This window comes from Macaca thibetana, chromosome 1, assembly GCF_024542745.1.
Source record: "Macaca thibetana thibetana isolate TM-01 chromosome 1, ASM2454274v1, whole genome shotgun sequence".
NCBI classification, from domain to species: Eukaryota; Metazoa; Chordata; class Mammalia; order Primates; family Cercopithecidae; genus Macaca; species Macaca thibetana.
In genome coordinates this window covers 58,473,359-58,499,723 of record NC_065578.1, presented here as the reverse complement: position 1 = coordinate 58,499,723, position 26,365 = coordinate 58,473,359, and the positions used below count along the sequence as shown (strand labels likewise).

The window sequence follows — 26,365 nt, the reverse complement described above, 5'->3', positions numbered from 1 at the left end:
ACTGGTATCTTACAGTAAAATCAAAAAAGATAGCATCAGCATCAAATTTTGTGAATTGGCACCAGTGGCTTGACAGAACATTCCCAAGACAACAGTGTAGTACTCTTTAAAGAAATTCTGCATTCTTCAATTCTCTTGATGACTCAGTTGACAATATTGTGAGGAGAAACACATCAATAACTGAGTTAAAAAGTGCTTCAGAAGAGCTGAACCATTCAAAATATGAAGTCTTACTCTTAATCAGTGTATTTTGCTTACATTTTCCTTTCTACATATACAAAGGGGCAATATATGATTAGAGTATAAGTCTGAATAAGTCTAAAAGAGATTTTCATTTTAAAAGTTATGTCTACAGTCTAAAATATATTTTCTCAGTATTAATAATACTGGAAACTTGAAGTGATAAAGTATGTCATAGGACAATGCTTTTTCTTTATTTATTTTTATTTATTTATTTTGAGACAGAGTCTCACTCTGTCACCCAGGCTGGAGTGCAGTGGCGTGATCTCGGCTCACTGCAAGCTCTGCCTCCCAGGTTCACGCCATTCTCCTGCCTCAGCCTCCTGAGTAGCTGGGACTACCGGTGCCCACCACCATGCCCGGCTAATTTTTTTGTATTTTTAGTAGAGACGGGGTTTCACTGTGTTAGCCAGGATGGTCTCGATCTCCTGACCTCGTGATCCACCCGCCTTGGCCTCCCAAAGTGCTGGGATTACAGGTGTGAGCCACCGTGCCCGGCCGGCTTTTTCTTTCTAAGATGTACATAAAATGATAGTTTATCTAGTGGAGTCTTAAATTCGTGAAACGTGATGCCTCCCCCAGCACTTTCTTCCTGTTTCTCTACACTTTTTTTTTTTTGAGACTGTAGATTAATTGTCATTTCTGAGGGCTTTCCATGTATAGGAACTATACAAGAGCTTTACAAACATACTCTCCACCAATCTACTGAGAACGTTATGGGGAGATAACCATTATTATATTATACCCACTTAATGTTGAGGAGATTCAGGTGTCTTACTAAGAGTCACATGCCTTGAGACACATTCCTTTCTGAAATTAGTGGAGAACCACAAAATCAACCTTCCTCGGCCCAGATAAACTTTCCAGAATCCATCAGCTCCTGTGATTTGGGGAGGCACAGCAGAAGGTACAGAGATTAAAAACAGTCCCCACATACACCTTAAGAAAGGCTGGCAGCATGCTTATGATTGGCATAACAATCATAAGCTTTGGAATGAGACAGAATCAGGTGTCAATATCAACTCTACTACTTACTAGTATAATTTTAAGCAAACTATTTAAGTTCCCCAAGTTTCAGTTTCTTCCTCTGTAAAATGGGACTAATATCTACCTCTAAGACTTGTGTGAGGGGTCAGTAATTCACTCCATCATTCATGTATTCAACAAGTGTTTACAGAGCGCCGAACTCATCTTAGGCGCTGTACATCATGTCAATGAATACTCTATGGAAGCCCCTAGCAGAGCACCAGGTAGATAGCAGGCACTCAGAAGATTTGTTATTTTGTTTTTATTTTTCTGGACCTATTTCCCCTTCATTATCAGCCTGTCATTTACATTTTGGTGAGTCCCCTCCACCCATAGTCTATAGGACTGCTGTAATTAGATGCCCAGCCTTTTCCTAACCTGGAGGTGAGCCTGTGAACCAAGCCAAGCCATAGATACCCATCTCTGGAATTTGAATCTCCAGCAGAGTGACAAAGGGACTGAAAATGGTAGGAGTTCATGCTTTCCACCACTGCCAAAACTCTTCCACTCCGGAAGGAAGCTGTCTTTCCAAGCCTGATTCTCCAGTGTTGCTAGTGTTTTTGCCTGTTTTACGATTATGTTATCATTCCAAAAATTCCCTTTTGCATAAGTTAGCCAGAAGCCATCTTTGTCACATGCAACCAAAGAAATCAGGTGCCCAGTCAAAAAGAAAAGTTAACTCCGCTTTCCCAAACATCAATTATATAGCTAGGAGAATAGAACTACCAAAAAAAAAAAAAAAAAAAAAAGGGGGGGCGGGGCAATTAATGGTACATAGAATTTAAAAATACTCACTTTGGCAGCATATGTACTAAATTCAGAATACTTCATGTCAGATATACTAAATAAAAATTCCATTGATTTACATTGGTGCAGGGCTTACTAGTGAGAGGCATTGTACACATTGCCTCATATAAAGCTCACTGGAACCTGTGTAGTAGGTAGCATTATCACCCTTGTTTTTTAGATGAAGACATTAAATCTCACAGACATTAAGTAATTTGCTTACATGACCAGCTACAGAATTTGTGGGGCCTAGTGCAAAATAAAAATGCAAAGCCTCATGTTGGAAAATTATTAGGAATTTCAAGACAGTGATAGCAGAGCACTAAACCAAGTTCAGAATTCTCCTGAGCGTGCCCACCTGTCCACAACCCCAACCACATATGACTGCACAGGTCACAAACTCACAAAGTTGGGCTTGCTAGCTTAAGTTAGTAAGTGGAAAAGCTGAGACTTAAGCACAGGTGTGTTGATCTTGGAAGTCCAGGGTCTCAATTAGTAAGTATGCCTATAATGGGAATGCCCTAAATCAGGCTGAAACTGATCATCATTCCAGATCATTCAGCTTGTGTAGGCACTGCCCTCCATCTCCTACCCATAGAGCAGCTGGGGAATCAGATAAAAGGTTGAGGAGGAGGAGGACTTCAGGAACTCACAGGAAAAAGTACTTAATCTGGGCCAGTAGTGACAAGCCTTACTGTTCCCAGGCTTCCTCCTGCTATTTAGGCTCCACCCCTTGAGAGGGTCCTAGACCAATTACAGCAAATTTAGAGGAGCCTGAGTAGGACAGTGAAGGCACTTCATGCTAGTGTTTACAGAATTGGGAGTGGTTAGCCAGGAGACCAGAAGAATCATGGCTGTCGTCAAATCTCTTCTTCCCTGGGGAGTTAGAAGCTCTGTGACAGCAGGGATCTATCTTGCTCATCATGATACCCCAAGTGTCTGGCATAGTGCCTAGGACACAGTTAATGCTCAAGAAATAGTAAATGAAGGAATTAATTATTAAGAGCCTGCTGAATGTTAATTGGAAGAGGGATTAGATGTGTTTTGTCCCCCTCTCCCCCCAGGAGGAAATCAGTTTTAAAGTAGTAGGTAGACTTTGATGTTTGAATATAAGAAAGTTCTACAGCCCCAAGATGGAACAGGCTACTGGCAGGTCCTTTTCATAAGAGGGTCTTGAGTGTGGAGATGGTGACAAGAGTATTTCCTAAATGCATTCCTTAGAATACCAGACACGGCAAATAGGTTTCTACTCCCATGGCAGTTCCAGCTGATTGATTGTGGCTACCTTTCTTTCAGGAAGAAATTGTGCTGTGATCAATTACTGATGCATGCCATGAGCACACGAATGCCATTTTAATGTCTTTCTTAAACCTCAGTTTTTGTGACTCTATGAATCTGCACATTTTATCCAACCCAAAAATGATGGGTAAGGTTAACTTCAGGGCTCCAGTGAAAAGCAAATTAATTGAAACTGAGCTCATTTCTACGTGTGGCTAGAGCAATACCTAACTTTCTTTCTTCAGAAGCATTCTCCTACCCTAATTAGAAAATTATTTGAAACACATTGTTGTTCAATTCTAGTTAAATCCAAAGTTATGGAGGTTTTGAGGATTTTTGTTTTTTGGTTTTGAGCTTGGCTACTGTAAATATAATATCCAGCCCCACTGGGCAATTCTGGATGTCACATTCACTATGCTTACAGACATCTGTGGAGATAGAACTCTGAATAAATCTGTCTAAAGAGCAATAAAGAATTACATTACTTCATAGCAATGTTAACCTTTGGAGGCAAAAGTCCAGACACGTTGAGGAATGGAAAATGAGGACAGAGGGGGTACAATTCCATTAGCTCTCTTCAAAAGAAAAGGCCAAAAGGGGATTAAAATCTATAGCATGTTCACAAAGGGCAGAAAATAAAAGAGTCCCACTTTGAAGAGTAAAGATTGAATATTTGCCATTGTTTCCTGTGTCCTCCACAAAAGGCGTTTATTAATTTACACTTAAGGCTGTGCCTCAGTTAATTGAGTTTTAAAAATGAATAATGGACTCATTCTCTTAAAACAAAGGAAGAAACAATCACCTACACAGTCTTCATTTCTTGCAGCCTGTATTTTATACCTTTATTTTAATCATAGATTTTTAAACCTGGGGATCCAGGGGTGCCATTTTCTAAAATATAATTCAGAGAGTCACTAAAATTTTATTCAAAATTTAATGTGTGTGTGTGTGTATGTGTGTGTGAGAGAGAGAGAGAGAGCGAGAGAGAGAGAGAGAAATGGTCCACAGCTAGCTTTATACTCCTGAAAAAATTAAGAAATCCTAGATCAATTTCCTCATTTTATCTTGATTCAGATATTCACTGAATGCTGAGCTATGTGCTAAATACTATCCTAAATATTTTAACTAAATATTTCTTCATCTAACCCTTCTGTGAAGTAAGTAATACTGTCTGTCCCCACCATATTTTCTGCTCCAGGAAACAGAAACTCAGAGTTTAAATAACAGTAATTGCTACCATTTATTGAATACTTCTAATGTACCGATTGTTTTTATATCTCATTTAATCTGACAACAATTCTATGAAGTAGATGTTATTTCCTTCCTATTTAATCAATGATGAACTAAATGGTCAAAAAATGTTTGGTTACTTCTGAGGCTATTTGGCTAGGTATCTGACACATGGGTTTGAGCTCAGGTATAATACCAAACCCTGAACTTTAGTCATTACACCATGCTATCTTTTCTTAATAGCCTGCAGCATTTGCACATGAGTATGCTTCACCTTGAATAGCAGGATATTATTTAATAGGAGCTCCCACAGCATTTACTGCCTAACTGACCCCTCTTATTATCTGAATTAGTCACACTAACTTCCCTTCCTTTCTATCCATACACATTTCAGAAGAGGCAATATATTTAATCAAATGTAACGTAAAAATATCTTTCAGCTTTCCTTCTGCAGAAGATTTTCCCAGGCCAGCAAAAGTTGTGTCTACAAGTGTTTGCTTGCATGTTCCTGTAAGGCTCTCTCACAAGCCAGGTGAGACTCAGGTGAGTCTCAGGTGGGACTTACTGAGACTCAGGTGAGTTTGTTGCTGGGATGAAGATGAGTCTTCCAGGTGGAGATGAAGAAAGATAACAACTAGAGACTGATAAAGTCAGCAGAGGGGATTCTCTCCTCTCTAAATTTCTTTTATCTTTCAAGGCTCCACATAAAACTCCCTTCTTGGCCAGGCACTGTGGCTCACACCTGTAATCCCAACACTTTGGGAGGCCAAGGTGGGCAGATCACGAGGTCAGGAGATCAAGACCATCCTGGTTAACACAGTGAAATCCTGTCTCTACTAAAAATACAAAAATTAGCCAGGCATGGTGGCGGTCGCCTGTAGTCCCAGCTACTCCCAAGGCTGAGACGGGAGAATGGCATGAACCCAGGAGGCAGAGCTTGCAGTGAATCGAGATCATGCCACTGCACTCCAGACTCAGAAGAGACGTTTAATTGGCTCACGGTTATGCAGGTTGTACAAGCATGGCACCATCATCTGCTCAGCTTCTGGTGAGGACCCCAGGGAGCTTTCAATCATGGTGAAAGGTGAAGGGGAGTCAACGTGTTACAGAGCGGGAGCAAGAAAGAGGGAGAAGTGCCACACTCTTTTAAACAACCTCTTTAAACAACTAGTACGACAAGAACTCACTTATCACCAAGGAAATAGTGCTAAACCATTCATGAGGGATCTGTCCCCATGACCCACTCACCTCCCAGCAGACACCACCTCCAACACTGAGAATCACATTTCAACATGAGATTTGGAGGGACAAACATCCAAACCATATTGGGGGAGACTGTGAAGGACCTATGTGTAGGCTCTGCTCTTGACTTTATTTTGTCTGTACAATATCATTTTCAGTTATTTGAATATCTTACTGCATTTTACCTTATTCCATTATATAAACAAGTGGGAAATAGGAGTTGGAAAGACTGATTATGAAGATGAGAAGTAAACAACTATATAAAGAATGCAGTTTTCAAAGATAGAAACCATTAAATATGCCTAAACCAATGATTGTTTTAGCTTTAATTAAAGACTTGTGGGACAAAAGACTGTGGATACAGTCTGGAGAAAATGAACTACATTTTAAAAAGTGCTTTTCCTTAAAAAAAAAAAAAAGAAAAAAAAATTCTGGGAGAAGAAACCCAGAAAGGAAACAGCAGTATTCTTAGCGTGACTGTTCCGTGTTGTTATTGCACCAGAATTGAATTAATTGTAACTTTTAGTTCATGCTATACTCTCATTATGTCCATCTTTTATTTTATTAATAATAACATAAATATTGTATCTGATGAACCTGCCACCAAACATTAAAACTAGAACATTGGCACTTACTTCTCCCTTCCCACGTGTTCCTTTTCTTCCCTTCTCTCTGTCTTTCCATTCAAATTAACCCCTTTCCTAACTCTCCTAACTCCTGTGATGTCTGTTCCCTTATTTTAATACACCATTTATACAGTCATATACATATTACATACACCATATACACATACTAAGTATATATGCTTGTGTATATATACACAGACACATATGTAATATATATACTATTTATTTTTATTTACATTTTTAAAATTTCAATTATTTTAGGGGTACAAGTGGTTTTTGGTTACACTGACGGATTGTACAGTGGTGAAGTCTAGGATTTTAATGTATCCATCACCCAAGTAGTGTACATTGCACCTAATAAGTAATTTTTATCCCTCCCCCAATCCCCCTACTTTCTGAGTCTCTAATGTCCATTGTATCACTCTGTATGCCTTTACATGCCCATAGCTTAGCTTCTACATATAAGTGAGAACATGAGGCATTTGGTTTTCAATTCCTGAGTTACTTCATTTACAATGGCCTCCAGTTTGTAAAAGACATTATTTAGATCTTTATTATGGCTGAGTGGTATTCCATGGCATATATATACCAAATTTTCTTTATCCACTCTTCAGTTGATGGGCACTTAAGTTGATTCTACATCTTTGCAATTGTGAATTATACTGCAATAAACATACATTTATAGGTGACTTTTTGATATATTTCCTTTGGGTAGATACCCAGTAGTGGGATTGCTGGATCAAATGGCAGATCTACTTTTTGTTCTTTGAGAAATTTCCATCCTGTTTTTCACAGAGGTTGTACTAATTTACATTCCCATAGGCAGTGTATAAGCATTTCTTTTTCATCACAGCCACACCAACATCTAGTGTTTTTTTGCCTTTTTAATGGCCACTCTGGCTGGGATAAGGCAGTATTTCATTATGGTTTTAATTTGCATTTCCCTGATGAGCAGTGATGTTGAGCATTTTTTCATGTTTGTTGGCCATTTGTATATCTTCTTTTGAGAAATGTCCATTCTTGTCCTTTGCCCACTTTTCTTTTTTTTTTTTTTTTTTAATTCATTTATTATTATTATACTTTAAGTTGTAGGGTACATGTGCATAACGTGCAGGTTTGTTACATATGTATACTTGTGCCATGTTGGTGTGCTGCACCCATCAACTCGTCATTTACATCAGGTATAACTCCCAATGCAATCTCTTCCCCCATCCCCCCTCCCCATGATAGGCCCCGGTGTGTGACGTTCCCCTTCCTGAGTCCAAGTGATCTCATTGTTCAGTTCCCACCTATGAGTGAGAACATGCAGTGTTTGGTTTTCTGTTCTTGTGATAGTTTGCTGAGAATGATGGTTTCCAGCTGCATCCATGTCCCTACAAAGGACAGAAACTCATCCTTTTTTATGGCTGCATAGTATTCCATGGTGTATATGTGCAACATTTTCTTAATCCAATCTGTCACTGATGGACATTTGGGTTGATTCCAAGTCTTTGCTATTGTGAATAGTGCTGCAATAAACATACGTGTGCATGTATCTTTATAGCAGCATAATTTATAATCCTTTGGGTATATACCCAGTAATGGGATGGCTGGGTCATATGGTACATCTAGTTCTAGATCCTTGAGGAATCGCCATACTGTTTTCCATAATGGTTGAACTAGTTTACAATCCCACCAACAGTGTTAAAGTGTTCCTATTTCTCCACATCCTCTCCAGCATCTGTTGTTTCCTGACTTTTTAATGATCACCATTCTAACTGGTGTGAGATGGTATCTCATTGTGGTTTTGATTTGCATTTCTCTGATGGCCAGTGATGATGAGCATTTTTTCATGTGTCTTTTGGCTGTATGAATGTCTTCTTTTGAGAAATGTCTGTTCATATCCTTTGCCCACTTTTTGATGGGGTTGTTTGTTTTTTTCTTGTAAATTTGTTTGAGTTCTTTGTAGGTTCTGGATATTAGCCCTTTGTCAGATGAGTAGATTGCAAAAATTTTCTCCCATTCTGTAGGTTGCCTGTTCACTCTGATGGTAGTTTCTTTTGCTGTGCAGAAGCTCTTTAGTTTAATGAGATCCCATTTGTCAATTTTGGCTTTTGCTGCCGTTGCTTTTGGTGTTTTAGACATGAAGTCTTTGCCCATGCCTATGTCCTGAATGGTACTACCTAGGTTTTCCTCTAGGATTTTTATGGTATTAGGTCTAACATTTAAGTCTCTAATCCATCTTGAATTAATTTTCATATAAGGAGTAAGGCAAGGATCCAGTTTCAGCTTTCTACTTATGGCTAGCCAATTTTCCCAGCACCATTTATTAAATAGGGAATCCTTTCCCCATTTCTTGTTTCTCTCAGGTTTGTCAAAGATCACATGGCTGTAGATGTGTGGTATTATTTCTGAGGACTCTGTTCTGTTCCATTGGTCTATATCTCTGTTTTGGTACCAGTACCATGCTGTTTTGGTTACTGTAGCCTTGTAGTATAGTTTGAAGTCAGGTAGCGTGATGCCTCCAGCTTTGTTCTTTTGACTTAGGATTGTCTTGGAGATGCGGGCTCTTTTTTGGTTCCATATGAACTTTAAAGCAGTTTTTTCCAATTCTGTGAAGAAACTCATTGGTAGCTTGATGGGGATGGCATTGAATCTATAAATTACCTTGGGCAGTATGGCCATTTTCACGATATTGATTCTTCCTATCCATGAGCATGGTATGTTCTTCCATTTGTTTGTGTCCTCTTTTATTTCACTGAGCAGTGGTTTGTAGTTCTCCTTGAAGAGGTCCTTTACATCCCTTGTAAGTTGGATTCCTAGGTATTTTATTCTCTTTGAAGCAATTGTGAATGGAAGTTCATTCCTGATTTGGCTCTCTGTTTGTCTGTTACTGGTGTATAAGAATGCTTGTGATTTTTGTACATTAATTTTGTATCCTGAGACTTTGCTGAAGTTGCTTATCAGCTTAAGGAGATTTTGGGCTGAGACAATGGGGTTTTCTAAATGTACAATCATGTCATCTGCAAACAGGGACAATTTGACTTCTTCTTTTCCTAACTGAATACCCTTGATTTCTTTCTCTTGCCTAATTGCCCTAGCCAGAACTTCCAACACTATGTTGAATAGGAGTGGTGAGAGAGGGCATCCCTGTCTTGTGCCGGTTTTCAAAGGGAATTTTTCCAGTTTTTGCCCATTCAGTATGATATTGGCTGTGGGTTTGTCATAACTAGCTCTTATTATTTTGAGGTACGTTCCATCAATACCGAATTTATTGAGCGTTTTTAGCATGAAGGGCTGTTGAATTTTGTCAAAAGCCTTTTCTGCATCTATTGAGATAATCATGTGGTTCTTGTCTTTGGTTCTGTTTATATGCTGGATTATGTTTATTGATTTGCGAATGTTGAACCAGCCTTGCATCCCAGGGATGAAGCCCACTTGATCATGGTGGATAAGCTTTTTGATGTGTTGCTGAATCCAGTTTGCCAGTATTTTATTGAGGATTTTTACATCGATGTTCATCAGGGCTATTGGTCTAAAATTCTCTTTTTTTGTTGTGTCTCTGCCAGGCTTTGGTATCAGGATGATGTTGGCCTCATAAAATGAGTTAGGGAGGATTCCCTCTTTTTCTATTGATTGGAATAGTTTCCGAAGGAATGGTACCAACTCCTCCTTGTACCTCTGGTAGAATTCAGCTGTGAATCCATCTGGTCCTGGACTTTTTTTGGTTGGTAGGCTATTAATTATTGCCTCAATTTCAGAGCCTGCTATTGGTCTATTCAGGGATTCAACTTCTTCCTGGTTTAGTCTTGGAAGAGTGTAAGTGTCCAGGAAATTATCCATTTCTTCTAGATTTTCCAGTTTATTTGCGTAGAGGTGTTTATAGTATTCTCTGATGGTAGTTTGTATTTCTGTGGGGTCGGTGGTGATATCCCCTTTATCATTTTTAATTGCGTCGATTTGATTCTTCTCTCTTTCCTTCTTTATTAGTCTTGCTAGTGGTCTGTCAATTTTGTTGATCTTTTCAAAAAACCAACTCCTGGATTCATTGATTTTTTTTTTTTTTTTTTTTTTTTTTTTTTTTTTTTTTTTTTTGAGACAGAGTCTCGCTCTGTTGCCCAGGCTGGAGTGCAGTGGCCAGATCTCAGCTCACTGCAAGCTCTACCCCCGGGTTCACGCCATTCTCCTGCCTCAGCCTCCCAAGTAGCTGGGACTACAGGCGCCCGGCACCTCGCCCGGCTAGTTTTTTGTATTTTTTAGTAGAGACGGGGTTTCACCGTGTTAGCCAGGATGGTCTCGATCTCCTGACCTCGTGATCCGCCTGTCTCGGCCTCCCAAAATGCTGGGATTACAGGCTTGAGCCACCGCGCCCAGCCGATTCATTGATTTTTTGGAGAGTTTTTTGTGTCTCTATCTCCTTCAGTTCTGCTCTGATCTTAGTTATTTCTTGCCTTCTGCTAGCTTTCGAATGTGTTTGCTCTTGCTTCTCTAGTTCTTTTAATTGCGATGTTAGAGTGTCAATTTTAGATCTTTCCTGCTTTCTCTTGTGGGCATTTAGTGCTATAAATTTCCCTCTACACACTGCTTTAAATGTGTCCCAGAGATTCTGGTATGTTGTCTCTTTGTTCTCATTGGTTTCAAAGAACATCTTTATTTCTGCCTTCATTTCGTTATGTACCCAGTAGTCATTCAGGAGCAGGTTGTTCAGTTTCCATGTAGTTGAGCGGTTTTGATTGAGTTTCTTAGTCCTGAGTTCTAGTTTGATTGCACTGTGGTCTGAGAGACAGTTTGTTATAATTTCTGTTCTTGTACATTTGCTGAGGAGTGCTTTACTTCCAATTACGTGGTCGATTTTGGAGTAAGTACGATGTGGTGCTGAGAAGAATGTATATTCTGTTGATTTGGGGTGGAGAGTTCTATAGATGTCTATTAGGTCTGCTTGCTGCAGAGATGAGTTCAATTCCTGGATATCCTTGTTAACTTTCTGTCTCGTTGATCTGTCTAATGTTGACAGTGGAGTGTTGAAGTCTCCCATTATTATTGTATGGGAGTCTAAGTCTCTTTGTAAGTCTCTAAGGACTTGCTTTATGAATCTGGGTGCTCCTGTTTTGGGTGCATATATATTTAGGATAGTTAGCTCTTCCTGTTGAATTGATCCCTTTACCATTATGTAATGGCCTTCTTTGTCTCTTTTGATCTTTGATGGTTTAAAGTCTGTTTTATCAGAGCCTAGTATTGCAACCCCCGCTTTTTTTTTGTTCTCCATTTGCTTGGTAAATCTTCCTCCATCCCTTTATTTTGAGCCTATGTATGTCTCTGCGTGTGAGATGGGTCTCCTGAATACAGCAGACTGATGGGTCTTGACTCTTTATCCAGTTTGCCAGTCTGTGTCTTTTAATTGGAGCATTTAGTCCATTTACATTTAAGGTTAAGATTGTTATCTGTGAACTTGATCCTGCCATTATGATATTAACGGGTTATTTTGCTCATTAGTTGATGCAGTTTCTTCCTAGCCTCGATGGTCTTTACATTTTGGCATGTTTTTGCAATGGCTGGTACCGGTTGTTCCTTTCCATGTTTAGTGCTTCCTTCAGGGTCTCTTGTAAGGCAGGCCTAGTGGTGACAAAATCTCTAAGCATTTGCTTATCTGTAAAGGATTTTATTTCTCCTTCACTTATGAAACTTAGTTTGGCTGGATATGAAATTCTGGGTTTAAAATTCTTTTCTTTAAGAATGTTGAATATTGGCCCCCACTCTCTTCTGGCTTGGAGAGTTTCTGCCGAGAGATCTGCTGTTAGTCTGATGGGCTTCCCTTTGTGGGTAACCCAACCTTTCTCTCTGACTGCCCTTAAGATTTTTTCCTTCATTTCAACTTTGGTGAATCTGGCAGTTATGTGTCTTGGAGTTGCTCTTCTCGAGGAGTATCTTTGTGGCGTTCTCTGTATTTCCTGGATTTGAATGTTGGCCTGCCCTACTAGGTTGGGGAAGTTCTCCTGGATGATATCCTGAAGAGTGTTTTCCAACTTGGTTCCATTTTCCCCCTCACTTTCAGGCACCCCAATCAGACGTAGATTTGGTCTTTTTACATAATCCCATACTTCTTGCAAGCTTTGTTCATTTCTTTTTCTTCTTTTTTCTTTTGGTTTCTCTTCTCGCTTCATTTCATTAATTTGATCCTCAATCGCTGATACTCTTTCTTCCAGTTGATCGAGTCGGTTACTGAAGCTTGTGCATTTGTCACGTATTTCTCGTGTCATGGTTTTCATCTCTTTCATTTCGTTTATGACCTTCTCTGCATTAATTACTCTAGCCATCAATTCTTCCACTTTTTTTTCAAGATTTTTAGTTTCTTTGCGCTGGGTACGTAATTCCTCCTTTAGCTCTGAGAAATTTGATGGACTGAAGCCTTCTTCTCTCATCTCGTCAAAGTCATTCTCTGTCCAGCTTTGATCCGTTGCTGGCGATAAGCTGCGCTCCTGTGCCGGGGGAGATGCGCTCTTATTTTTTGAATTTCCAGCTTTTCTGCCCTGCTTTTTCCCCATCTTTGTGGTTTTATCTGCCTCTGGTCTTTGATGATGGTGATGTACTGATGGGGTTTTGGTGTAGGTGTCCTTCCTGTTTGATAGTTTTCCTTCTAACAGTCAGGACCCTCAGCTGTAGGTCTGTTGGAGATTGCTTGAGGTCCACTCCAGTTCCTGTTTGCCTGGGTATCAGCAGCAGAGGCTGCAGAAGATAGAATATTTCTGAACAGCGAGTGTACCTGTCTGATTCTTGCTTTGGAAGCTTCCTCTCAGGGGTGTACTCCACCCTGTGAGGTGTGGGGTGTCAGACTGCCCCTAGTGGGGGATGTCTCCCAGTTAGGCTACTCAGAGGTCAGGGACCCACTTGAGTAGGGAGTCTGTCCCTTCTCAGATCTCAACCTCCGTGTTGGGAGATCCACTGCTCTCTTCAAAGCTGTCAGACAGAGTCGTTTGCATCTGCAGAGATTTCAACTGCCTTTGTTATTGTTTACTGTGCCCTGTCCCCAGAGGTGGAGTCTACAGAGACAGGCAGGTTTCCTTGAGCTGCTGTGAGCTCCACCCAGTTCGAGCTTCCCAGCAGCTTTGTTTACCTACTTAAGCCTCAGCAATGGCGGGCGCCCCTCCCCCAGCCTCGCTGCTGCCTTGCCGGTAGATCACAGACTGCTGTGCTAGCAATGAGGGAGGCTCCGTGGGTGTGGGGCCCTCCCGGCCAGGTGTGGGATATGATCTCCTGGTGTGCCTGTTTGCTTAAAGCGCAGTATTGGGGTGGGAGTTACCCGATTTTCCAGGTGTTGTGTGTCTCAGTTCCCCTGGCTAGGAAAAGGGATTCCCTTCCCCCTTGCGCTTCCCAGGTGAGGCAATGCCTCGCCCTGCTTCAGCTCTCGCTGGTCGGGCTGCAGCAGCTGACCGGCACCGATCGTCCGGCACTCCCCAGTGAGATGAACCCAGTACCTCAGTTGAAAATGCAGCAATCACCGGTCTTCTGTGTCGCTCGCGCTGGGAGTTGGAGACTGGAGCTGTTCCTATTCGGCCATCTTGCTCCGCCCTCCCCCTTTGCCCACTTTTCAATGAGATTATTTGTTTTTTTTCCTTGCTGATTTGTTTGAGTTCCCTGTAGACTCTGGATGTTACTCCTTTTTTGGATGCATAATTCAGACATGTATATTTATTATTACATTGTAAAGATTCAGTTACTTTGGTGCATAGAGCTGTACTTTATTTCTTTTACTGCTGATTATATTCTCTTATGTGAATATACCACCATGTATTTATTCATTCTGACACTGATGGGGATTTGGGGTTTTCCTTAATTACCTACCATATGAAGAAATCTCTGATGTTTTTCTGTCACCATTTCAAATTTCCCAACAACTCACTGAAATGAGTATTATTTTCTTCAATTTTTTGGGTGAGGACACTAAACTCAGAGAGGGTATGGCACTTTCCTGATCACAGGGCCACACAGTGGCAGAGCCAATGTTTCAGTTCACTTCTGTGCAAATGCAAAGCCTGCCTTAGTGCTTCCTTCCTTCCTGGAGGCTCAGTTTTTGACCCACTCTGCTAAAGCCTCAGGAGACCTCCCCAGCTCATTCTTGTTTTTTTTTCTGAGCCCTTTTTATGAGTCATTGCTGGGGTAAAGAGGGGATTTCCAGAGCTACCCCTGTCAGTAGATGTCAAAACAATATGTTCACTCAGGCAATTCCATGGGTAGTAGTCAGTTACACTAAAAATTTTTGGTCTAGCCAGTTGGGCGGGGTTGCATTGACACAACAAGCTGCTTGAATGAATTTTCTCCTTTTCTACTATTTGTGTTTTCACATAGGTAATAATAGTAATCCTTTACTTGTGAACGGAGCTGTCTGATTTCCAAAGCTCTCTCTGAGTAAGAAAGGTATTATTGGCCCCACTTTGCAGCTCAGAAAACCAGCTTTTAGGGAGATGAAGTGATTCAGCTACTAAGTGGTAGCTTGGAAAAGGGATTTCTAGTCCTGTGTATGCTCTGCTTTTCTATACAAATATTTGCTACTTAGATTAAATACATCAGTCTATGATGGAATCTGAAAATCCAATTCTCAGGGCATTTCCCAAACACAGTCTTATTCACTATTAAGAGTCCCATTATTTCCAGTAGAAAGATACCCAGTTGGTTCTCTAACCCCCAAAATATTTGAAAACCACAAATTTTGCTGAATGACAGTCACAATACAAGGAGGAGATGGGTGATATAGCATGATGTCGTTTGAAGGTTCTAGGATACACTCCTCCCTTAAAATCTCTTTCTCACTGTCTGTCACAGAGATTGACTCTCCACTACTTCCCCACTTGCACCTGGGTTGTTTTCAACCTTTAAAAGACCTTTATGAAAAGGTGAAATCTAATGTAGATCCTACTTAGAAATATAAAAAACTTAGACAAATTGTTAGCTATGTGTTCTTTCAATATTACATTGGAGTGCCCTGTCTAATAGCCATACCCAAGGACTATTTAATTCTCTGTGGAAGTGCACCATTGTTTGACTCAGTATTTTCTGTTGTTTAAGGTCCAGACTCCATGAGGAAATATAACTCATAGATTTTTTTTCCAACACATGTGCAAATAATTTTATTTGGAAGAAAGTAACCCCAAAGATTAAGGTTTTATTTCCCTGTAGGACATTGACAAGTTTTGTGTTTATCCCAGCAATTTTATTCAAACATTTTTTTTTACTTTTATTTTAAGTTCAGAGATACATGGGCAGGTTTGTTATATGTGTAAACTTGAGTCATGGGGGTTTATTATACTGATTATTTCATCACCCAGATATTAAGCCCAGTACCTGTTAGTTATTTTTTCCTGATCCTCTCCCTCCTCCCACCCTTTACCCTCTGGTAGGCCCTAGTGTGTGTTGTTCCCCTCTATGTGTCCATGTGTTCTCATCATTTGGAGCCCACTTATAAGTGAGAACATGCAATATTTGGTTTTCCATACCTGTGTTAGTTTGCTAAGGATAACAGCCTGCAGCTCCACCCATGTTCCTGCAAAGGACATTATCTCCTTTTTCATGGCTGCATAGGATTCCATGGTATATATATACCATATTTTCTTTATTCAGTCTACCTTTGATGGTCATTTAAGTTGGCTCCATGTCTTTGCCATTGTGAATAGTGCTGTAGTGAACATATGCATACATGTGTGACAAATAGGATCTAATTAAACTAAAGGGCTTTTGTACAGCAAAGGAAACTATCAACAGAGTGAATAGACAACCTACTGAATGGGAGAAAATGTTTGCAAACTATGTATCTGACAAAAGTCTAGTATCCAGCATCTATGAGAAACTTAAACAAATTTACAAGAAAAAGATCCCAAACTACCCTATTAAAAAGTGGGCAAATGACATGAATAGACACTTTTCAAAAGAAAACATACATGTGGCCAACAATTATATGGAAAAAAGCTCAACATCACTAATCATTAGAGAAATACAAATCCAAACCACAATGAGATGCCATCTCACACCCATAAAATGGCTATTATTAAAAAGTCAAAAAACAACATGCTGGCAAATTTGTGGGAAAAAAGGAACACACTGTTGGTGGGCATGTAAATTAGTTCAACCATTGTGGAAGACAGTGTTGTCAACTCCTCAAAGACCTAAAAATAGATGCCATTCAACCTAGGAATCCTATTACTGGGTGTATACCTAAAGGAATGTAAATTTTTCTATTGTAAAGACACATCCAGCATTCCTTCTACAGTGCATATAAACACCAGTGTCTCACATGTTTTTTTAGATGATCTTTACAAATCTGCTGTCTTTTTCATTGATTAATTAGATTAATCTTGGGCATGTGTTCACTTTATTTTTCTCTATAATTAAAGAATATATATATATGTTGGCAGTCCTAATTTTTTCATGCCTAGCTAAGGGTGTTTCAGTTATAATATTGCATAATGAATGATCTAAAATTAGAAATGTAAAGCATTTACATTTACAGAGAAACCTTGAAAACTGAGTTTTTGGACATGACTTGGGATGGGAGGTCAGGCACACCTCATTATATGCTATCCATTGCTAACTGCCATTAGGGTTTCTTTTCTCAGGGCTAAACAGAAATTAGCCCTTTTAAAAGACTCCACCGCTGATAACCAAATGCATTACGCTGCCCCTTATATTTGGCATAATAAGAGATCACCAACCACAGAGTGGTTCTGGCCAGTCCACGGATAATGTGCAGTAAGGTTTTTCACATCCTCTTTTTCACCTTTTAATGACAGAGGGCTGAAAACTCCACACTCAGATCATGCAAACACAACCATTTCTTTTTTAACATAGGTTCCCTGGAGAAGCATGAAGCTTACTTTCCAGGCATACACTTCTCCTATCATAAGTATTAAGGACTCCTCCAACAGCTTATTAAATATGTATATTTGGTCACCCTGCTCAGCATAAATTCCTGTTCCCGTTGCCTCTCTCTCAAGGTGCCTGTTTCTGGATTCTGACCAGAGGCTACACTTCTCAGCCTGTCAGAGTGTCCACCCTGTAGGCTGCAACACTATGAAAAATAAAGCTCTCCTTTTAAAATTTATGAACCTTATCAGTCTTCAGATGACAGGGTTGTTAAAAATAGTACTGGACTTTTGGATTAGGAAAGCAATTTAAAAGGAGGAAGCAAAAAGAGAGAGGGTAGCCCGAGCTAAGCTCATCTTAATTTTAAATAATAATAATGTGATGTTAATTGAACCCCAAATTGGTGAAGCAGGTCATACAGTTATGAGGATAAAGAAATAATACTTATAAAAATCTTGATACCATTGTTTGAATACTTACTGTGCACATTACCTTGCACCGTTCCTGATACATAGAAGATGCTTAATATTTGGTAATCATGACTAATAACATTAATTAATATATTATTGGTTCTAGTGGTTAAAACACTAATTCGACTTGGTGGCAAACACAGTTCTGTTAAAATAATTAAGTAATAATGCCAATGGTCACCTGATTTTTAAATCTCATTCTTTAAGTGAACTCTGATCAGTGCAAGAAGGGCTATTGTTTGAGATGAGGAAGGAAAGGTTGCTGCAAAAGGCATCATCACAGCTGAGTTGTAAGTGCCGGCAATCCTTCCTGCAGCTGGGAACTTGACAGGAAAGCAGAGACTCACTCCTCACCCACTAGGATGGTTACTAACCAGGCCTGCCTCTGATTGAAAGCAGGACAGGCTTTGTTTGCGTATTTTTCATCCTCCACACACAGCCCAACCCTGGGGGACTCTGCCAAGGAAGAAAATAATTACTTGTAGATAGGGACAACTTGGCAAATAAGATTTTGGAGAGGGATCTTCATCTTTCTCTTCCTCCTTTATCTCCTCTGCCTTTGCTGTCTCCTTCTCTTTCTCCTTTTTCTTCTCTACTTCTTTCCATCCTGAATTCAAATCCCACATATCCACATAGTCTTATCTATGTGACCTTGGGAGCATTTCTACTCCCACAGATGTTCTACCAACAATGACTTTGTGGTTAAGTAGTTTGGAGAAACCTAGGATACCAAATACCCTTCCTAGAAATTCACACTGCAACATACCCTGTCTATAGCTCTGAGCAATCCTGTGGTGAAGGCACCATTTAACCCTGTTCAACCTAGGGCCTAATCTCCTTTGTTCACAAATACAATAATATTTAATGAATTTTTTCATGATGTTTATTAATATTCCTCAGCGCTAGGGCTCTAAGGGCTTTGGATCAGGGCATTCCAAGAAGGGGGAAGAAGTACAAAGGTACAGAGATGTAAGATAATTTTGTTTGTTGGGGATGTTGTGGTGGGGGTTCTGGGAGAAAAATATGAAAGAAATTTGTTATGGCTCTTGTACATAAAAAAGAAGAGAGTGTAGATAAAGGCCTGTATCACCAGGAATTAGTTTATGAGTCACCTAGAAATGCCAGTCTTAAAGCAAGTACAGAAGGTGGGTGAAAGGTACATTATACTAGGTCATCATCAAGTTTCATATACTTCTCTTACATTAGGAAAATGAACTAAAAGATTGTGGTGAATATGCCTGGAAGTGAAATTAAAGAGGAGACCTAAGTTGTAAACTGGGTATTTGAGTTTTATTTTCTTCAGTGATTCTCAGCTTTTGTCACATCATGGTACATGTTTTAGGTTCTCCAGAGAAGCAGAAGCAGTAGTAGGTAGATAGATAGATAGATAGATAGATAGATAGATAGATAGATAGATAGATAGATAGATCGATCGATCGATAGATAAGGAGATTTCATAGGGGAATCAGCTCATGTAGTTATGGAAGCTGAGAAGAACTAAGATATATTGTCTACAAGCTGGACTGAGAAAAGCTGGTCATATAATTCAGTACTTCAGTTCAAGTCTGAATGCCTGAGAACCAGGAGAGCTGATGTGATAACTCCTAGCCCAAAGCTGAAGGCCTGAGAACCATTCCAGGGAATGGGGATGGAATTGGAGGAGGGAGTGTGCCCTAACTGGTCTACGTCCCAGAGTCTGAAGGCCTGAGAACCAAGAGCTTCAATGTTCATGGGTAGGAGAAGATGGATGTTCTGGCTCAAGAAGGAAAAGAAAATTTGTTCTTCCTCCATCTTTTTGTTCTATTTGGACCCTCAAGGGATTAAATGGTGCCACCCACACTGGTGAGGGGACATCTTTTTTACTCCGTCTACTATTCAACTGCTAATCTTTTCTGGAAGAACCCTCCATTTTGGGAGGCCGAGACAGGCAGATCACCTGAGGTCGGGAGTTCGAGACCAGCCTGACTAACATGCAGAAACCCTGTCTCTACTAAAAATACAAAATTAGCCAGGCATGGTGGCGCATGCCTGTAATCCCAGCTATTCGGGAGGCTGAGGCAGGAGAATTGCTTGAACCCAGGAGGCAGAAGTTGCAGTGAGCCAAGATAGCACCATTGCACTCCAGCCTGGGCAACAATAGTGAAACACTGTCTTAAAACAAACAACGAAAAAAAAAAAAAACAACCTTACTAACACACCAAGAAATCATGTTTTACCAGCTTTTGGGGCATCCCTTAGCCCAGTTAAGTTCACACATAAAACAAACCACTATGGTACACATAGAAAATTGTTGTATTTTTCATTTTGTAGGGTACACCAGAGTACATGGAGAAGGATGCTTGGCCCCAGGGAGAAGATTGGTATCTTAAGCGACTGTAAGCCCCTTGTGGCATGGCAGTGTGTGCTAGGGCAATTGGGAAGTGCTGCAGTAGGTGGTAGGTAGGGAGTAAGAGAAGAGCTGTAAGCAGGTAAGTTACCTGATTGGGATAGCACAAAGGGCTCTTGTGGTCTTCAACTGAGACCTAGAAAGGTTAGAGGCAGGTTGATCCTTTTAGAGCCACAGCCTTGCTATGGTCCCTCCACCACAGGATCTTTGCCACATGTCTTCCTTCTGCCTAGAGTTGCTCCTTCCAGCATCCCTGTTTTTCACCTTGTAATTGCCTATTCATCCTTTGGGTCTCAGCTCGAATGTCACTTATTCAAGACAGCTGTCCCTAATCCCTCAAACAAAGTCAAGTCTTGCCCATATCTTATATATATCTCCTCCTTACCACTGATTTTCATTTATAATTATGCACATATTTCCTTGTGTGGTTATCATGACTATTTGTCATGCTATTTTCATGTTCCCTCCTCTCATCTCCACATGGCCAAATTCTAACCATCCTTAAGGCCCATCTTAAATTCCATTTCTCACCAGCCTCCACAGATGGAAATACTTTTCCTTTCTTTGCTGATCTATAAACATGGCTTCCAGACATTCCTAGTGGCTTCAAAAAACAGAGATTCAGGGACTTCTGCCTACTACTGTTGTTTTCTGAGACTTGCCCTTCTTTCCCCCTCCTCCCTTCAAATAGTTACTGTAAGATTGACCACCTTAATGCGGTGTGACTACAGCTGAGACCTCATTGCTTGGTCCAGGGGTATAGACACTTGGACCCTGGGCCAATGAGTGCGTTCCTTGGGGTTTTTAGGTTTGGGTTAGAAAGAGTTGTATCTACCTGTTTCCTATAGCTGAAGATCTAAGATATAGTTCTCTGAAGCTGTCAAGAGCCATGGATTTGCTTTGTATAAAACATGAGCCTACAGCAAAAGAGAAGAATGAAGCTGTACATAGAGAGAAGCAGAAGTAAGATGTTGTCCTGTCAACATGGTCAATCTGCCAGCTGTCAGGTTTCAGTTGTTCCTGAGCCCCAACTATATCCAACCTTCACCCAGCCTTGGAACTGTGAAATACCCATGGATACTTCCAATGCATTCTACATTTGCTTTATTTGGTTTAGGATGGGTTTCTGTCACTCTGTCACTAAGAACACAAACTAGTTAATATATGTTGTCCACTTTTGAGAGCCCGTTGGGATGGTGTTTATTGCTTGAGTTGAAATTATAACTGTAATGAAGGATCCTAGATTTTAACATTTTGATTCTAAAATATATTTATCTTAAGTTTCCACTGGGAGACAGCACAATCTAATAGAAATATTATAGGCCTGGTAGCAAGCTTTGGGTTCATTTTTCCAAGCAGAAATTGTGAAGTTGGGCTATTGACTACACTATTCTGAGCCTTATCTCTCAAATGGAGATAATAATACCTACCACAGGGAGTTATTATCCTATGGTGTAATGAATAATGCATTAAAGGACTTGACACAGAATCTGGCTCACCATAGGCTTCCAGCATTCCACGTTTCACAGAAGCTAAGATATCATCAATTGCAATATGCATCATGATTTTATGTACCACTGAGAAAGGAGAAGCTGATTAATCAACTTTATGAGACATTCCCATTTCAGAGCTTTTACACTATAGAAAGAAGTGTGTCTTAGAGTTGCTGAAATATACTAAATTTATTGGGCACAGATGATCCAGGCACAATGTTAGGCACTGGTCATATAGGAGGGAGTAAGACTGGCACTGCTTTCAAAGTGCTCAGGATCTAATAAGTGATATATTTCAGATTTTCAAAAGGACCCAGAATAAACTTAGAGGATGAGTTCATCACTCAAAGATGGCTGGAACCAAGAAGCAAAGCAGTGGAGAAACACTAGACTTTAATCCCCTTATATGTTGTTAGATCCTATAGCAGTTACATTTTCATGCTCTGCATACAATCCAAAACAAATTGTCTGCTTACAATTAAAATCCTGCTGAGTTTCCAACAGTTCAGCCCCCAGGGAGCTATTTGAACACCATGTCTTATCCACAATGACGCAATTCTACTTTTAAGGGACAATTAAGGGGTTTCCTTGTAAGTGAGGCCAAACTTTCTCCAACATACATGAAGGAAGTGCCTGGAAAAGAAAACATTTGAGGCTTGTTTTCATACTGTCACTTAAGAATAACAATTTCCAAAAAGAACTAAATTTTCTTTTTATCAAATTTGGATGGCTTGTGCTTTATAGCTGTTTGCAGGCTTTGGTAGAACAGAACAAAGTCCCTTAGGAAACTTAATGTAACAGTAACCAAATGTCCTTGTTAAGCAGCCATTTATGGGTCTATTAAATCTGATCTGAACTGTGATATTTTGTGGTAAATCTTTTCTCCAACACAAATTGCTCAATATGGACTTCCTAAGGCATCTACCCTGAGAGACAACTTCAACATCATCCCAGAAAAGGCAAATGTGTTTACATCTTCTTGGGCAATGCTTCCAGAAGGGTGGGGGTAGGGGATTGAAAAAAGAACATTTTCTTTGCCTTATTTGCTTAAGAAGACTTAAAAATAATTTTAGAGATGGTTCAGTCTAAGTGCTTTCATGTTACAGATGAGATGGGGGACCAATAACTATTGCATTAACTATTTTGTGTAGACTAGGCACTGTCTTAAAGCCTGGGGATGCAGAGATAAAGAAGATATTTTCTCTGCCCTCAAGGTGCTCACTGTCCAGTGGGGGAAGAGAGATCAGTAAGTAGAGCAGTGAGTGCTGGGCAACCAGGGAGGCCCCCTAAACTAGGGCTGGCAGCTAGGGGGCAGGGAGGCAAACAATCTTCATTTTTAAAGTGCATTGTCAGGTTCTCTGCAGGAATCAGAATACATTCCTATGGTCTAAAGAGAGAGACTGTAATGAAGGACTAATAAAGGCAAAGTTAAGAAAGTAAACAATGGATTTTGAGGTACCCTGAGAATATTAATGGTGAGAAACCATTGTGTCCCTTAAAGCCAAAGGGGCCAGGGAAGAAATAGTGTATATAAGCCAGTAAGCATGGAGAGGCACCTTTTCAGCAAGAGCTGCAGAGGGTCACATAGAGGGTCACAGCTGCTGCCAGAAAAAAGGCACCAAAGCAAGGAGGGAGCAGCAAAGAAACATCTCATCCTCTCTCCGCTCTGGTTTTCCTATTTTCCATTGGTGCTTCCCATTGGCTGAACTCAACTGGAAACCAGATTGCAAATGTGATGTAACCTGACTAGGTCAGCCTCCCAAAACATAGAGCCGGGCAAAAACCCCAGAAAGAATGGATGTGGGAGAGAGGGCAAATGGAGATTAACCAGCACATCTGGCATTTATAATTTTTTAAGGGGCCTAAGTACACATGCACACACAAGCATGTACATTTGCACACACACACACACGCACACACACACACCCCCCTCATTCATTTGGCAAATACTCATCAAGTATCATTGGCCCTTGTTATCCATAGGGGTTTGGTTCCATGACCTCTCAGATACCAAAATCTGCAGATGCTCAAGTCCCTGATATAAAATGATGTAGTATTTGCATGTAACCTATGCACATCCTTCCATATACATTAAATCATCTCTAGATTAGTTATAATACAAGCTTTAATAAAAGTTCTCCTCTGTGTCTTTGCTTGTGCTAATTCCTCTGCCTAGAATTCCCTCTTTTACCATTTATTTAAGAAAAAGACTTGATAGCAGCTGTAGAGACTGCATATGAAGAGTGCCGGGCAATATAAGAGGATGGCCAGGAAGCAGTAGTGGAAGTTGGAGGGGAATGGGGAAGAAAATCAACAGGAACAGAGCTCAGAATGAAAAGCACATGCCAAAGCAGTGACAGCAATTTCAAGATGGAATCTGTGAAACAAAAAGTTTACAGGAGCAAGTTAGTTTTAAATCTCCGTATCTAGCCGCCTTCAGCATTGTTTTGTGCTTGCCTTAAAGCTGCAAGTCTGAGTGGTTATTTCCTAATTAAAACGATTTGTTCTTTCCATTAGCATTCAGTAACACCTGAACACAGTTTGTTTCATTTAATAATCTGCCAGGGCCTCCATAGGTTGCTGATTAAAGTATAAACTATTTGGAAATAACTTTTGTGACATATCAAGAAACTTCAAACAGTATTCTTTAATCTCAGAATTGCACTAAAAATAAGATTAATAGCTAACACAACTCAGTGCGTAGTCAATACAGGCAATTATTTTAAGTGCTTTACAGGTAGTAGAACAGTTAAACTTCATTAACTCTGTGAGGTAGGTACTATTATTGTCCCAGTTTACTGATGAGGAAAAAAGCAAGGAAAGTAGAGTTGACATATCATGCCTACACTTGCACAGCTAGCATTTTGCAGTGCTAGAATTTAAGCCCATACAGTCTAACTTCAGAGTTGGCTCACTTAATACCATACTACACTGCCTTTCCATGTATGTAGGCAGATATATGGGTTAAGATCTATACAGAAAGGTAGGCATTACCATAGTCTTTATCCTGGGAAATATTTGTATACTTCTAAAAGTATAATTTACTTACAGCAATGTGCACAAACCTTAAGTGTTTAGCTCAATAAATTTAAAGTGTTTAGCTCAATACATCTTTAAATATAAATATACCCATGTAACCACCACCCACATCAAGCTATAGGACCTTTCCAGTACTCCATATGCCTTCTTCTTGTCAATAGTCCATACCTAGAAGTAATCACTATCTAATTTTCATAAACATAGATTAATTTTGCCTTTTCAAGAACTTAATATAAAGAAAATCCTATAGTAGGTCTTCTCTTGTGACTAATTCTTTCATCAAGCTTAATGTTTGTAAGCCTCATCCATTTTTGGTGTATAACAATAGCTTGTTCTTTTATATTATTGTGTTATATTATATTGTATCAATTGGTCATTCATCATATGAATCTATCATAGTTTGCTTACTCATCCTCCTGCTGGACACTCATGTTGTTTTTAGTATGAAGCCATTATGAATAAAGTTGCTAAATATTTTTGTACATGTCTTTAATGAATATGTCATTTTATTTTTCGTAAGTAAATACCAGATTTGGAATTGCTGTATCTGAAAAACAGTTTTCCAAAGTGCTGGAACCAATTTACAATGACATCACTAATTTATAAGAGGAGTTCCAGTTACTCCACATCTTTGACAGTACTTGATATTGTCAGGCTTATTAATTTTAGCCATTCTGGTGGGTTTGTAATGGTCTTTAATTGTGGTTTTATCTTGAATTTCTCATGAAATTGAACACCTTTCCATCTGCTTGACTATTTGAATAGCCTCTTTTGTCCAGTATCTGTTAGATAATTTTGCCTTTGTAAAATTGGGTTGTGTTTTTGTTATTTAATTTTGGAAGGAGTTCTTTACACATTCTGAGTATGATGATCTGTTGGATATATGTATTGTAAATAATGCCAATCTGGGTCTCTGGGTTGCTTCTCTAGCCTCTGTTTGCACCTTTAACTCTGTGCCTTGCCTATTTGCTTTTTGACAAACAGAAATTTCCAACATTAATAAAATCAATTTTATAATTTTTTTCTTTTAGGGTAAATTCTTTTTGTGTCTTATTTAATACATTTTACCTATGTCAAAGCCAGGAAGATATTCTTCTCTGTTTTCAACTAGAAGCTTGATTGCTTTAGACATCACATTTTGGTTCTACTTCAAATTAATCTTTGTGCATGGCCTGAAGTAGAGATCAAGCTTCCTTTATATTCCACACTGATATTCAATATAAATTCAATATAAATGTAAACTGAGTGTCAATGTAGAAAATAAGGAAAACTTGCATTATTTATTGAAAAGATGGTCTTTTTCATACTGAATTGCAAAGCTTTAAGTCAAATGACCCTATGGGTGGGGATCTATTTCTGGACTCTATAATCTATTTTATTGTTCTGTTTTTCTAACTTAATACCAATACTGCACTGTCTTAATTACTGTAGCTTTATAATAAGTCTTGAAATCTGTTAAGTATTCCAATTTTGTTCTTTTTTAAAAAGATTGCTTTGATGGACACATTTTTTATGTCCAATAATAAAGAAATGACTACATAAATTATAGTACCTCCATAGAAATGTAATAGTATGCATCCAAATTCATAAAATTTTGAATGATGCAGAAAAACACAAGAAATAATACTGAGTGAAGAAAAAAGAACATCAACTTGCAAAACCTGTATGACCTCCATTATGTGCATGAAAAATATATAAAAAGAAGATGAAAGTTAAATA

The 26,365-nt window shown here is 39.4% G+C and overlaps 2 protein-coding genes across 2 annotated transcripts in view; one reads left to right on the top strand and one right to left on the bottom strand.

Annotated features, from left to right (window-relative positions):
- The window catches only part of FGGY (FGGY carbohydrate kinase domain containing), a 468,393-nt gene extending 454,450 nt beyond the window's left edge, over positions 1–13,943 (bottom strand). Inside the window, exon 1 of the mRNA XM_050804094.1 lies at positions 13,880–13,943. The gene's annotated coding sequence lies outside the window, so the exon portion shown is untranslated. The remainder of the gene's footprint in view (positions 1–13,879) is intronic.
- The window catches only part of MYSM1 (Myb like, SWIRM and MPN domains 1), a 922,196-nt gene that overhangs the window by 289,940 nt on the left and 605,891 nt on the right, over positions 1–26,365 (top strand). The gene's annotated exons all lie outside the window — the stretch shown is intronic.